Source organism: Hippichthys cyanospilos, chromosome 15 (assembly GCF_059441005.1).
Source record: "Hippichthys cyanospilos isolate Australia breed blue-spotted pipefish chromosome 15, RoL_Hcya_1.0, whole genome shotgun sequence".
Lineage (NCBI taxonomy): Eukaryota > Metazoa > Chordata > Actinopteri > Syngnathiformes > Syngnathidae > Hippichthys > Hippichthys cyanospilos.
The window spans coordinates 5,016,597-5,031,579 of NC_142383.1; the positions used below are offsets into that span (position 1 = coordinate 5,016,597).

A 14,983-nucleotide genomic window follows, 5' to 3' on the forward strand; every position below is an offset into this window, starting at 1 on the left:
TACGCACGTGACCACACATACACGCACACACACACACACGCACATGCGCACGCACGCTGCCAGCTGTCAGTGTGTTCTGATTTGGGGCTTTCATAAATAGGGCTCCATAATTATGTGAACGTATGTGACAAACACCATAATTGCAGGTGAAAAATGTGTGGGTGTTGTTTATTTCTTCATTTTTGTGCTACTGTTGGTCTATCTCACCATTTGCAGCTTGTCACGGGAATCTTTTTCACACATATGGGCTATATAGGCATGTATACATTATGTGTATTCATGAAAATAAAAACAATTCTTGAAAATGTTGAAAAATTGTACGTATTAATGCACCATTTGTGTTTTCAAATGAAAAAAACCCTCATAACCTCGGATTTTGCATCTGTGTGTATGTGTGTGATTTATGAAAAAATATTTTAGTGGACACTGGGCACAGTTCTATTGCAGTTCATTGACACATTACGTGCCAGTACATAACTTGACAGGAACATGTTTGCCAAGGTTGCATTGTAGGTTAACATAGTTGGCATAAATTTAAAGGTGTGTCTATGTGGTGTGATTAAAATGTTTTGCTGTAAAGACAACACATTCTGATGAGAAATTGATGCTTACGTCATTCTTGCATTTCCTTTACAGCTTACGGAGATGACAGTGATAAGTGAAAAGCAGAATTACTTTTTAATGTTTTGTGTTATAGTGTTCATTTAAATGTTGGTAAAAGTTAATGATTCTTTGTTTGTTCTACAGTAGTCAAGATTCTTACATTTTGTTGCTGTACAAGAAAAAAACTCGTTTTACCTGATTTATCTGCATATTTTTCTTAAATTCCCACACAATAATAAAAACAATAACAACAACAAACACACTAATAATAATAATAATAATAACAATAATAATAATAAAGGCAATATGCTGCCAACATAATACAATGTTTCATTTAGCTGGTAAACATCTAGTTTTATGAGTAAAGTTTTACTGAGATGTAATCTTATATATTTATGGTTATACATATAAATTGATATGAACTGTTCATGGCTTTCACTATTAAATGGAACATGTTGCACCGTGAACAACACATCGATTTTACAAGTTTTTCTCAAAAAAAAAAAAAAATATCAACGTAGTTTAAAACCTGTTGAGGAATGTGTTCTCACAAGTTTCAAGTCAGAAGATTCATAACTGTATTTTTCTTCCTGAAGTTTTAAAAGCCCTTATCACCTTTACAAAGAAACTGAAAGAATTCTTATGAAATGTGTCAAATGGGATAAAGTCACAGAGGTACATACAGTATGCGGCGACATTCGCAACGAAAACCTGTACTAATACTTGAAATGTTACACACTGCCAAATCGCCTTTCCTACAGCTATTATGAACCAGAAGTGATGCTGTCATTACAACAAAATCACCCTTAATTGCAGAAGGAAATGCCTGCAAAATAAGCACAAAAAGAATGAGTGAATATCCTTTTGGAGATGGGCCTTTTTGATTGGTATAGTTTCTCCATAATATATCGTTATAAACTTGTTTGATCGAGCCTGAAACATTATGTCAGTGCATTTGTTCAAGTGCCAAAATTCCAAGGAAATGAGGAGACTTCCAGGAAGTGTGTCATACAACTGTGTGAGTTGGGTGGGCACACTTTGTTGGCGCTTAAATCCTGAGCTGTTTTAGCTTGCCGTGGCTCTCAAGGTCTATTTAAGTGTTCTGCCAAAGAACCTGTCATGGCAGGAGCATAAAGAGAAAGAGCAAATAGGGTGAGGCAGATATCACCAAGTAACACCGGAAAATTCATTTTCTGCATAACAGGGCTAGTAAAATACAAATCCAGCCTCAAACACTTGGTGCTCTATTTTCCTGACCGGGGTAAATCCTGGCAGAAATGCGAGAGGGAGTGCTTCACCGCTGCAGGAGTGGTCGCAGTGGACTTCAACCATAGCCAATCAAACTGACTCATTCCACTCCATTCAAACGTCAATCCAGTAGAATTTTGAAAAGGCAAAAGCAAATTTGAACCGCAAAGTGGGCAATTGGAGACCGCCGCACACTCGTGATCATATATGTTGTCCCCTCATAGCTGTGCAGTAATTTATTATGTCTGGTTGGACCAGTTGTCTCCCCTGTGCCGGTGTCATACGTGAGCCGAGCTGTCACTTCACCAAGCACTTTGCCAAGACATTCCTTGAGATTTACCAGCGACTGAACTTACAAAATTCACAAACACCCCATGGACAATACGACTTCGACTTGAATGGGTCACAATAAATCTATCAGTAATAGTAATAGATCAATAAGCTTGAATCAGGGAGATATTTTCATGTTAAAACTTGATTAAAATAATAATGTTCTTTCAGAAGGCTTTCATGGTGCGGCCAGAACCACATATAACCTAGTAGAAAAACAAAAAATGAATACATGAATAATGTGTAATTTCCCAACAAACGAACACATTTTAACATTTTAGTGCGGTATACTGTTTCTGTGATATGTCAGTCGTTGCCGTGTGTCATGACAAGACTGTAAGTCGTTTTCACGTGAACTACAGTGAACTGTTCACACTATTTCCCACTGAATTCTTGTGAAAGCACGTTGTGGTGAAAGGTTACTAATCCCCCCTCCCCGCCAGACTTCTTCATCATAAAACCAAAATAACTGTAAATCTTCCTCGGTTTAGTTATGATTTATCGAACCACAAGCGATTCCGGTTGCTCCGCATTGCAAAACGCCTACGGTAATTACACAATTAATGGCAAAAAAAAGGTTAACGAAGAACAAGTATGAACTGTTTCTCCTCCGAGGCATTCATTGTGCTGCTTTTGGTTAGAGAGATTGTGAAGATTGACACAAAGAGATGAGATGATTACGACCCTGTTTTCTTTATCACCTTTGCACACCTGGATGTTCCTTTTGTGGTGATAGTTTGTTGGATACAAAAGGATTTATTTTGAAATGAAGCAGGTGTTAGGGAGGAACGTCAGGTGAGTTAACCACGTATATCAGAGCTAGAGCCTAATTTTTTGCCCCATCCAACTGTGTGAATGGGTTATGATTTCTTTCCTTTGGTATTTTTGTAGACAGGCCCTGTTAGAAAGAGGCATCTGCGGCGTTGTGGGAGTGAACACAGCCAACTTGCTTCCCAGCCAATGGAAGGATCTACTCTCATTCCATTGTCTGTCATTGCCAACATAATGTCTTAGAACAGTGGACCCTCAGGTCATGAAATGTTAAGTTTACAAGCATAATGTTTAAAAAAATATAGCCTCAGTAGACGCAAAAGGCTCAATTGGGCTTTTATTTTTTTACCATGTACGAAAACCACTCATTCCATGCCACGCATTGCAGGTATACTTCCCTTTTGTACGGCTCCAAATAAACTGAAAGAGTGTTATTAAAATGGAAAATCAAATTACATTGCGGAAAAAAAAAAAAAAAAGATTAACATGAAACTTTGTGTTCTTGCTGCACAGTTTGGCTTTGCAAAATCTACCATCTGTACTACTGCTATGAACAAAGAAAGAATAATGGCAGCAGATGTGGCTGAAGGAATTTTTTGACAAAGTAAAAATGGCAAATTATAGATGCGACAGAAAATAATCATTAATAATTAAATGAAAAGAGCTTGGTGACGATTCATTTTTACTTTCTAATAAGATCAATTTTAACAAGAAAAGTTAGTTTGAGTAAGTAAGGTTACAATGATAAGAAAACATAAAGAATCAGATTCTTTATCATTTTCTTATCATTTTCACTGGTGAAAAAGTGTGGCAAAACATGAAGAATACAGTATAGAAACGTGATTACTGGGTGGCATTAAGAGGACTGGGTGAAGGACAATGGAGCCTGTGATTAAATTCTCCTGCAGTTAACAACTGAACCGACAAAATGACAACACAGAAAGTCCAAAAAGTCCACACAATAACAGCAATCCAAAGGTATCATCTGCATGTTTAGTAACTTCAGGAATTGCAGAAAGTTTTTTTCTGTACTGAAACTTAGTTGACAGTTATAAAAGTCATTTCACATCTGTCATTTTTCTTGATATATGTTAGCTTTTATGTTGATGGAAAGCCAATGCTGTTTAGATATTTGCAGTTATTAACATTTAATGCAAAAAATGAACTGTTTCTTCTGTTCCTAAAAGCGGGAACATTCTATGTGGCAAAACCTCAAGGTCACCTTCAAAGAATGACAACACACAACTAAACCTTGACAAAATCACATGTGTTCCTGGATCGAAACACAAGTAACTACTCTAAATGTACTTAAACTCCAAACAGGATCCTACAGATTTTTCTCGAAGAGCATAAACTTGCTGTGGTTACGAGATACAATGGAACTTCCCTTGCCTTGTTCAGCTGTGTGACGAAACCTATCAAAGCCGCACTGAGCTGCCTTCTAACAGGTTCAAACACAACACAGCCGTCCCTCATTTGAAAGAAAACAATCAAGGGTTTAAGTGAAGCAATGTTATTCATGCTAAGACATTTTATAGCAGAATGTTCGTTTCTTTAGAGAAATGTTTAAATTTAAATTGATATTGAGAAAGCGTGTGAAAGTGTTTACACATTCAGTGTTACTACATTCAGTAGCTTTTATATACATCACAAAAGTTATATACTCACTACTCACTGTTCTTGTATCTTGCTGATCTCGTGTTCAGTCTCAGTCTGCAGCTGCTGGAGGTGAAAGGTCAACTCCTTACTCAAGACAGCAAACTTCCACAGTCCTCCTTCGGTGTCCTCCGCAAACACCACACCCTGAGACAAAAAAATCATACGACTTTAGAAATGTACTTACAAGCTGCCATGACATCAAAAAATTGACCATTTTTCATTAATTTAACTGAGATGTAATGAGTGGCACAGTGGCACGTCCGCCGAACGTTCAGAGGTTGTGGGTTTGACTCTGGGTATTCTGGTATCCTCCCCAAATTCTCCAAAATGCTTGGTAGGTATATGGGACACTCTAAATTGTCTTTCGGTGAGTTTGTGAGTGTGAATGGTCATTTTTCTTTGCGTGCCCTATGATTGGCTGGCAACTAGTTCAGAGTATATGTCCTGCCTGCCACCTTAAGACAGTTGGGATAGGCTCCAGCAGTTGAGAAAATAGATGAGAAATTGGTTTGAAATCTGAATTTTCTGAAAAAGACTTGTTTAATTTCTCTTCTTATAATAGAGACAGTTCACAATTCTGACATAGATTTTCAGAAGGAAATGTGAGGAAGAGGCACATGATTGCCTTAAAATGATGTGGCCCACTACTGTACTTGTTAAGAAAGAACCTTGAAGGGACCGAAACCTCCAATACAATAAAAAGTGAGTCAGTCAAAAAGGAAAAGTATCACAAATGTAAACAATACACGCAACTTTCCAAAGCCAACCACGGTATCTATTCAGGACAGTAGATGATAGCAAAAAGTAAAATTGCAAAACATTTTCAGACAAATGTGTCAGATTGCGAGACGTTAGGCAACATGGTGAGTAAAACCAAAGCTTGCCATGAATCACCAGCTGAGGGAGAAGCGAGGAGAGGGCACACAGACTGAAGAGGCAGGAGGTGAACACAGAGCCCAGAGAGCAGAGGAGACACACGAGGACATGATGTGGGAGGATTCAAGTTGGTGGAGGTAGCGTGGGCGTGTCTGAGCTCGTCGCGGTGACGGAGTCCTTCCATCACGGCTGTCGACTGAGAGACAGCAGACTGGATGAGTCACCCTGGCAGAACATGCTGATCACGCTCAACGCCAGTGAGTCATGTGCTCAAACATGACTGCGTTTCAAACAAGAGCTCCGACTCCAACTAATAAAGTTGCTAATATCTGGATTGGTGGTTAATATTAGAATGAGAGTGGGATAGCAAACTCTTAATAGCTTTAAAAGATTGGTCTCATTCATCCATCCATCCATCCACTCATTTTCTGGAGCTATTTATCGTAACCCGGTTCGAAGGCTTTCTGGTGCCTATCCCAGCTTTGTTCGGGCAGTAACCAATCGCAGGGCACACAGAAACGAACAACCATTCACGCACCCAATCAATTTCGTATGTCCAATACACCTGCCGTGCATGTTTTTAGAGTGTGGGAGGAAGCCGGAGTGCCCGGAGGGAACCCACGCGGGCCCGGGGAGAACATGCAAACTCCAAACAGTAATTCCCTTTAATTGCTATTTGCTAACACGCTATTTACTGCGCCACCGAGCCACCCTGGTCTACTTCACTGCTTCTCAATTACATTTTGCAAACCCCCTCTATGGAAAGCGACCCCCCACCCCCACGGGCCCCACCCCACTAATTGAGAAACACTGGTCTAACTATCAATGATTTTCAAATTTCGAGACCATGTACCAACTTCAAAATAACCCAAACCATTTATTGTTATTATTTTACAGTGCATATATGTATGCTGAAATGCTCCAAAAGTTGCATAATGTGGAGTTCATCTAAAAATAAAGATGTTCTCCAAACAGGTTTTCGTGTTTGAACTTTCATCATACGTGATATTATCACATCACACATCATTGCATTTAGTGCAACCAAATGAGGTGCACCTTTGCCAGGAATGGAATACACCTGCCCGATCCATGTCGAACCGACTTCCATCATCACTTTTCATTGAAGTCTAACATGTCATAGAGTGGAAGTGATATCATGCCGCCAGCAAATAAATCCAAGTCAGTAAACTGAGCCAATATAACGACATGCCAGACACTAGCAAGTGTGACCGTGATAATCCGGTGCTATCTTGCCTGGGGATCGAGCTCTCATGACTCCCGGTTTGCCAGGCGAGGGCACTAACCCATGAGATAACAGCTCGGACCGCTACCTCATTGACCAGCCCCATCTTTTGAGAATTTTTCAACCTGAATAGCATACAATTGCAGATCTGACATCCATTACACAGTCAAAGGTTTACGTATGACAACAACAAAAAGAACACTTAAATGGCTCCTTGCAGTCATGCATGGATTCCAATGACAGTGTGGATATAAGCCTATACACTCATATAGAGCCATGTTGTTGCATACATGTTTACAGAACAAGTGAAAAAGTGTCCCAATCTGACACATTCTCTCAAGGAGTATTTGTATTGTTTTGCATATGCCTGTGGGACCTTAGGTGGCATTACGGTAAATGCAGCAATAAACACTCCTCCTCCTGTCCGTAGCTAAAGCTTACACAGTGTCATTTTAACTTAACTTTAGTTTAAAGTCATTCCACTGGATGTGCAACAGCCGTAATGAGCTACATTTAGAATGCCAAATCCATATTTCCAGGTATGTTGGTGAGAGTAATGTAAAATAGAATAGTGTAATACCTTACATTTCAAATACGGTAATATTATAATGTCACTAATTACTTTGGAATGTCAGTAATGAATAATGCATTGCAGTTTTGAAGTAACTTGCCCAACACTGCTCTCAATACACATACAGTATATATCCACATATATCCTCATTCTCAACACAACATTGTTCTGAAATCGCAATCAATGGCAAATTCAGAGCGCTAACAAACGACTTAATTATGCTAACACTGACATTGACATACAGCACCTGTTGCCAGTGTTTACCAGCGGCTCAGGTGCCGTTATAGCAGCGTCTTGCAAAAAGTGCCGCTAACTAGCAGCGCTCAAGTGCTCTATTGAGGCTTGCGATCGACAGAAATGATTCTGCACACTTTGATGCTGACAGCGTGACGCAGTTGCTGTTTCTACTACTCACATTTTAACAAACCACGCGAACTCAAATGTCATTTCAGCCAGCTAATTCATCTCATAGACCAACATTTATAGGGAGAGCGTTGGCAAAAGTTTTTCGTGTTTCTAGAGAGGAATGTAGTGTGCCACTAGGCATATACAGATTAAATTTAAGAATAACACATAAAGAATGGAAATGTGTTATTTGGTCTTCTGTGTCATGGGGGAGCGCGGCGGGTGTGAGGGCCGGCTTGTTGCGGAGGAGGAGGACCCAAAAGCAGGAGGACGTCGAAATAGGGGCTTGATGCAATCCATATTTATTAAGGAACGGGAACAAAAGCGGGAAAAAGCAGGACGGCAAAAACACGAACTAAGGGCGCAGGCAGGCTGGCAGAACAGAAAACAAACACTACGGGCAGGCTAGCAGGAAAATACGGGGCTGACTGACGACGGGAGAGACACGGGAGCTATGACCATGACATGACAATGTTCCGACACGGGCTGTAACGAAAACCAGGTTTAAATACATTCAACTCTAATCAGACAAACACACGGCAGCTGAGCAGGGACAACAGGCAAAGGGAGCGGATTGGAGGACACGAGGGGCAGGTAACAGACAGGTGGACTAAATCAAAACTAAACGCAGGGAGACACGAGAGGAGCAGAAACAGGAACTATATACGCAAACAGAAAGGAACAGAACCCCTCAAAATAAACCCACAACCCAAAACCCGACGAACCATGATACTTACTTTGACAAAGCAAAATATATATTTTATTTGTATCCAAATACTTGATATTTGATTTAAATGTTCTGTAGGATATCCAAATACTAAAATTCCTCGATAGCTGCAGCCTATTTATGTTTATTAAATGACTACTGACACCATCCAGAAATAAAGGAAATAACACGGAAAAATATATAACACCTTTTGGGAATTTTCTATTGATTTAAACACTATTCTATAGAAGAAAAAAAAACTTTTGACTATAAATAAAACAGTAATGTGAATTATTATTACAGGCATAAATTACCTGTTGGTCGTCTGTGAAATCAGAATGTACGATATGTACTTTGTCTTCTATTAGCTGCCGTAGTTTGCTGAGAGATGCTGGGAATTCAACCCTCGGACACTGAAAAAAGACAATTCTTATTTAAATATTTGAATCAATTCGCACTTATTTTCACAAAATTCGACAACTATTGGTTTGGAGATTTTCAGTGTTACATTACATACATATTTCATTTTGGATCTTGCCATCACTGCCATCCTAATTCATGCAGTGGCAAATATTTCTTGTAAAGATACCTATTAAACTCCTTTGAAATTAAGTTATGAAATTATGGGGCCGACTAAAATCGGTAAATCTCTTTCTTCAAATAAAACTCTATTTTAATAAACACTAAAAAGGATTTCTGACATCTGAGAACTACTTAATAAATAGTTTAATATCGCTTTGGTGTATTCTCAGAAATTGCACAGGGTTCTAACAGGACAGAAGCAAGAAACTAAATACTATACAGTTTTAACTAACCTATGAAGTTAAATAATTACACTGTGTGCAGAGACTGTATATTTGTGTTTTGCCCAGAGCTGCTCTTGCCTATAGATAAGTTTACAACAAAACAGGCATGCTTGCACAAGAAGCTCTCATTATTCTGAGTGTCTGATAATGATCAGACCACAGTATAGCCAAGCTCGTCTGCCTATAGCATCATCTTAAAGAATGAAGATAATTAATGTACATATGCAAGACTTACAGATGGCCATTAATTCCACACTCACAGTATGAGTGATGGGATTCATAACATGAGTGGGCTGGATAGTCATGACACGTTGAGATAATGATGTCCAATTAAATGCACTTGAAAGGCATTCGTGGTATCATTAGACATAATGTGCAATGCGTAAATAATGTAAACAGGTATTTATGGAATATAGAGTATGTATCAGTTTATCTTGACAAAGAATTTTTTTTCTTTAATAATTTATTCATTCAAATATATGGTACTGTTGTATTTTTTTCCTTCGTGGCAGGAATTTGGATAGTCCAAATCTGCTTTGAGAAATGTTGCCAAGTAACAGTAGAAGGAAAAACAAATATTTCCCTTCGACTGGGCTGTGCGGATACACTGAAACTGAATACGACAGCAGAATCCTTCATCTTTCGAAACAAAAGTTGCAACTGAAAATACCAGAGATTTTTTTTTAGCATGAAAAAATAAACTAAACCGTATACTCCCACACTCGCAGAATTTTTCTCATGGATTTGTGCGAAACGGCAAAAACAACGTAGTTGTGATAATCTGTAACACACAGTCAGCCGGTAGGTTTTAACCCACAGATTTAATAGACCATTCGTAACCTGGCTCATTCAAAATGTTTGCACTCTACAACACGAAACAACAATCTTCATTAAAAATCATTGTTGCACTAATACTCCAAGATGAATATGTAAAGTCTTATTTCAGAATACTCACTAAAAGAAATGGAGTGAGAGAAGAAGTCATGGCGGCACGATGACTAAAAAGTCATTTGCTGACTGAGCTCAGACTACAGGGGTCTTGTCTTTGCATGTGTGATAGTGGGTGGGCTGCACTACTGTGTACATGGAGATGGCCCTAACAACAACAACATCCCCAGCAGCCAGAATTAACAGGCAGTCAACAAGAAATAGAATTGGGTAAAAGAGATTGGAACTTGGAGTTCATACATGATTACGCACTGACGTTTTCTTCACAACAAAATTCACAAATGCAAAATAAGAGGATAACACTGTATATTGTCAACAAGATGGAAATGTACCATACGCCTTGCAAGGTGTTGTGCTGCTGATGTGCAGAAGTAAACCAATGTGTGAAAAGTTTTGAATTTTCTTTCGATGAAAGGACTATTAAAAAAAAATCTCCAATAACTCAGATTTGATAGTTTTGCTCAACTTGTATTTTTCAGGAAAATAATTACATTAAAGGAGGAAAGAAAGCTACTACAATGGTCATTAAATCTATTTTTTTCATTGATGATTTTTACATTCATGCCTTAATTTTATTTAAGAAAATATGTTATGAGTTTCATCTAAAATAGCAGTTGAAAAACGTGACTTTGTTTTAAATAAAATGTTATTTTAATAAAACTTCTCATTTTGCAGCAGTATATTATTTACTTTAAATCTTTTCTAGATGCATGTGTAAAGATTAAAATACATTTTTTGTATTCATGAGTAATTCATGATTTAATGATTCCTTCCAAACCTTTGTGTCAAGGTACCATTCAACACATCGAATAATTGATCCTTAAGTAACTGCTTAAAAATATGAACTTACTATAATTTGCTCTTGTTTTGGAGATTTGACTAATGTTCATTGTAGGGGTGGACTCTAGTGCAGCGGTCCCCAACCTTTTTATCACCATGGACCGGTCAACTATTGGGATTTATAATGCGGGGGTCTCACAATGTAATATCAAAAGCGAACTAGGGTGGCACCAAAATCAAGCTGAACAAAGCACAAATGAATCAACTGTTAAAGGATAAACTAAATCCGTTCTAAAACATTTCAGGTGCAGCCCACGCGGCTCGGTACCAGTTGATCCACGGACCGGTACCGGGCCGAGGACTGGTGGTTGGGGACCCCAGTTCTGGTGGGATGCCGTTGGTCTTGAGAAATACAGTACTCAAATATGCGCCTTACCTTTAACAGAAAGTCTCTTCTCTAACAGTTAAGAATAGATTCAAGTACCTTTATTGTCAATAGTAGACAGGTATACAACAAATTAGTGGACGAACTTGATTTTAAAATGGTTAAAAGACCAGAATTACCATAGCCTCCTGTTTTTTTCTACGTGTGGCCATCAAGTGGGCTAGTTTGGACACCCCTGCCCTAGTATTTGACAGAGCATTCACAATCAGTTTATTCTTGTTTGCTATGTTATGTTCTCTCGATACTTGCTATGTTATCCCTTAACAAAGAATTCATTACGAAATGAACGATGTGGGAAAAATTAATGGGGTAAAATATGAAGCTAAAGTTTCCTTTTTAAAACATAACTTAATAACCTTGTAAGGATAACATGATTTAAGAAGTAAGCAGCTGCATTGAGGATGACGCCAAGACAGCATGTCACATCAAGACAGCATTTATTGTAGTGTCACGTCACTGACAAAATGTAACAATGAAAATATTAAGGCATAGTCTGAAATCATATCCAAGTTATGTCAGACTAAATAAACAGTGACTAAACTGGGAGATAATGTGGATCACAGGTTTCTAGTCTGCACCCCCCCCCCCCCCCCAAAACCTTCAGATCCCCACCCCAGGGTGTGTCTGTGTGCAGGCGGATAAGTGCGGCACACCTTAATAGGCAGGTTGCTATGACGTGAACATTGCTACAGCGCTGACTTCCCTTTTAACTTAGTTTTTTCTGTTCTCATCTCATGTCTTGATTGACATGCCCAATATGACGAGGATACAAGATTGTGCAGGTATGTAGAACAAACCACACTGAGCACTGTAGATATAGTCATACTAAACTCTGATAAATCTCCTGTTCATTGAGTAAGATTAGGTCTGTTTATGACGACAAAAAATAAGATGGCCATGAGAGAAAACATCATGTTTGAGTTCCGTGCACAAGCCAACATTATTTGCTACAACATAGGTAGAAAATAAAGCTAACTCATTTGAAATGGCAACAGTACTGTAATAATTTAGTGCTGTCAAAACTGACTTAACTTGCTTTAATTACTGAATAACAACTTTCATTAGGAGAACGATTTCCAGTATGTCTGAGCAAAATGACAGCTTACTGTAAAAGTACAATAAATAAATTCCAATAACAATGTAGTCCCAACTAATTGGGCTACTGTATACCTCTAGAGAGTGGTGTACCATCTAACCAATATTCACAACTAGTTTCCTAATATAAGACACACTTTCCCCCCCCAAAATGAAGGCCAAAAGTATGGGCGTGTCCTATAAATGGTCACTTATTTATTTTTTTAAATTCAACACCATTCGAGGAAGACTGATCCATCAGCCACATAAGCCAAGTTTTGACACACAGGTATGCATTTTTATATCGTCCATATTTTTACTTAAAATAATTACCAAAATGGGAAAACCGAGAGACAACCCTAACCATAATCCTTGGCCGTTAGCATCAAGTGCCTGTTGCAGCTAAAAGCAGATCATGTAAGATAGGATTGTTATGGCATTATTTTCAGTAAAAGAAATGAACAGATTGAACCATCGTTCGAGTTCATCCTTATTCACACACAGGAATATTACTAAAACTGAGAGGAAAAAGTTATGATGTCTCCAGTTGATTCAATTAAGAGTGCGCCGATTAGAGAACACAGAAAGATAATCCATTTGACTCGTTTATTAATTGCTGTCCTTTGGCATATATGCGTGACCATACATTTGGTGAAACACAGATGCTACTCAGCTCTGGGTAAAATGAACTAGAACCGCGTCGCGAGGAAAAGGAAAAACTTCTGTTTGGCGTTACACTAGCGCTGAAATCTCAAACACACTTACGTTTACATGCAACAAATATATCGATTACGTATATGAACACAAGAAAATATGAAGAGTTTAGGAAGATTAGATTGTTGGTGTGTCTTAAACATAGAACATACCAGAATTTGACCCCAAAATTAAGGGTGCATCTTATACACAGGTGTGTCTTATATTTGGGGAATTACGGTACATGAAATTCTATCAAATATCTTAAGCAAGGAAGTGACACCGCCAATGAGTCAAGTTCTAGTCTGCCAGGCAAGGGGATCCATGGACTAGCTGGTGGCTAGTACCTCACTGTGCACCATGGAAAGCCCCATGATAACCCAGAAAGATATTGAAGCCACTGGAGGTTTTACAGTACACAGATGTGTATACAAGACAGAGTAGCACAAATTGTTGCTCGAGGCTTTGGAAAGGGCTTGCAAAGACAATGTACATCTCGTACGGTTTGTTAGGGCAAGCCCTGCAAACAAAGCCTGCAGAACGACTTTTCAAAACTGGAGAAGACCGAGCCATATTCCGCAAAATGGAAGATTATGTGCAAAGCGTTCATTTGCATAAGTAAAGATCCTATTTGTCAAATGATGTTATGAGTCTCGCTTGCATAGACACAAATTGCTCTCCTCTAATTTACGAAAACCTCAAAAGGCTCCAAAAATATATTGCTGATTAGACAATATGTGGCAGATTGCAGTTACCAAAGCCAACGTGAAAAAAACAAAAAAAGTATGATCAGCAGATCTGAAAACAGGGGTTGGCCTGAAATGAATAATCCGAGTGCTGCTACATGGCTGTAAGATGTCAAATTGATGCACAAAAAGATGATTGCCAAGATTGCGCTTTGTAACTCAACCATATTTTCAAGTGGTTAATGTTCAAAGTCATTTTTTTAAATGTTTTCAATTATCAACATTCCATCCAACTTTATGCTCACTTAAGTTGCAAAATTAATGGATCAATTTTCAAACTAATTGAAAACTAGTGTTGATCAATTGTTTTGAGACTTGAGATTAAAAATTAATAATCAATTATTAAATACAACCCGGTTCATATACACCAAACCTACACTTCCATTTAACCGGGCACTGGTGGACAGGTACTAATGAAAAAGAATTGCAGTTATGATGCATATGCATGATGCATAATTGCAGTTATGTTATAATTACATGCTATCTTACTAGCCCTAATATAGTACAAGAGTAAAGTCACAGAAAATGCAAGGAACAATCAGAAACACAGATAAGACATCTCAGGTACATCAACTTGTGCATGGGGAGTGGATCCAGTTTCCCTTCAGGGTCAGTGATAGACCACAAATACAAAGTGCACTTTTCATAACCAGAAAAAGTCATCAAATCTCATTCTCTACGCTTTTATGAACAGCTTTTATCGTAATTGCGCTTTTTCAAACAATTTGTTCGTAAGGAATTTCAATGGTTGATAACTTAATGCTGACAGATGTGTTCATCGATTTTAAAATACAACAACAGAGCCACCATTGCAATATAATGACCGTTTTTCTACTTAAGTCATTATCAAAAAAACAGTGAAATGTAGTTAAGGATCTTTCTGTGGCTTGTTCTATGTAAATCTGTAACACTTTCTTTACATACTATTCAAAACCAAGAGCATACATTTGTACTGTAGAGTTGTCCATTTTACTATCTTTCTTTTCCGTTTCTCATTCAAACTTGTAAGTGAGGCAGTGTAAAGGACTTCTCAGTAGTCAGTGCACACAGCAAAGTTCTCACGGTTGCCCAACAACAGT

The 14,983-nt window shown here is 38.3% G+C and overlaps 1 protein-coding gene across 5 annotated transcripts in view; it reads right to left on the reverse strand.

Moving 5' to 3' along the window:
• Nucleotides 1-14,983, reverse strand: part of LOC148411443 (uncharacterized) — a 55,144-nt gene that overhangs the window by 25,849 nt on the left and 14,312 nt on the right. For 2 of the 5 annotated variants that reach the window (XM_088435850.1, XM_088435854.1), the window contains exons 2-3: nt 8,727-8,825; nt 4,628-4,755 (exon numbers count right to left, since the gene is read on the reverse strand). The gene's annotated coding sequence lies outside the window, so the exon portion shown is untranslated. Of the gene's footprint in view, nt 1-4,620; nt 4,756-8,726; nt 8,826-14,983 lie in introns of all 5 variants that reach the window. The other 3 variants (XM_088435851.1, XM_088435853.1, XM_088435852.1) reach the window with 2 other exon arrangements.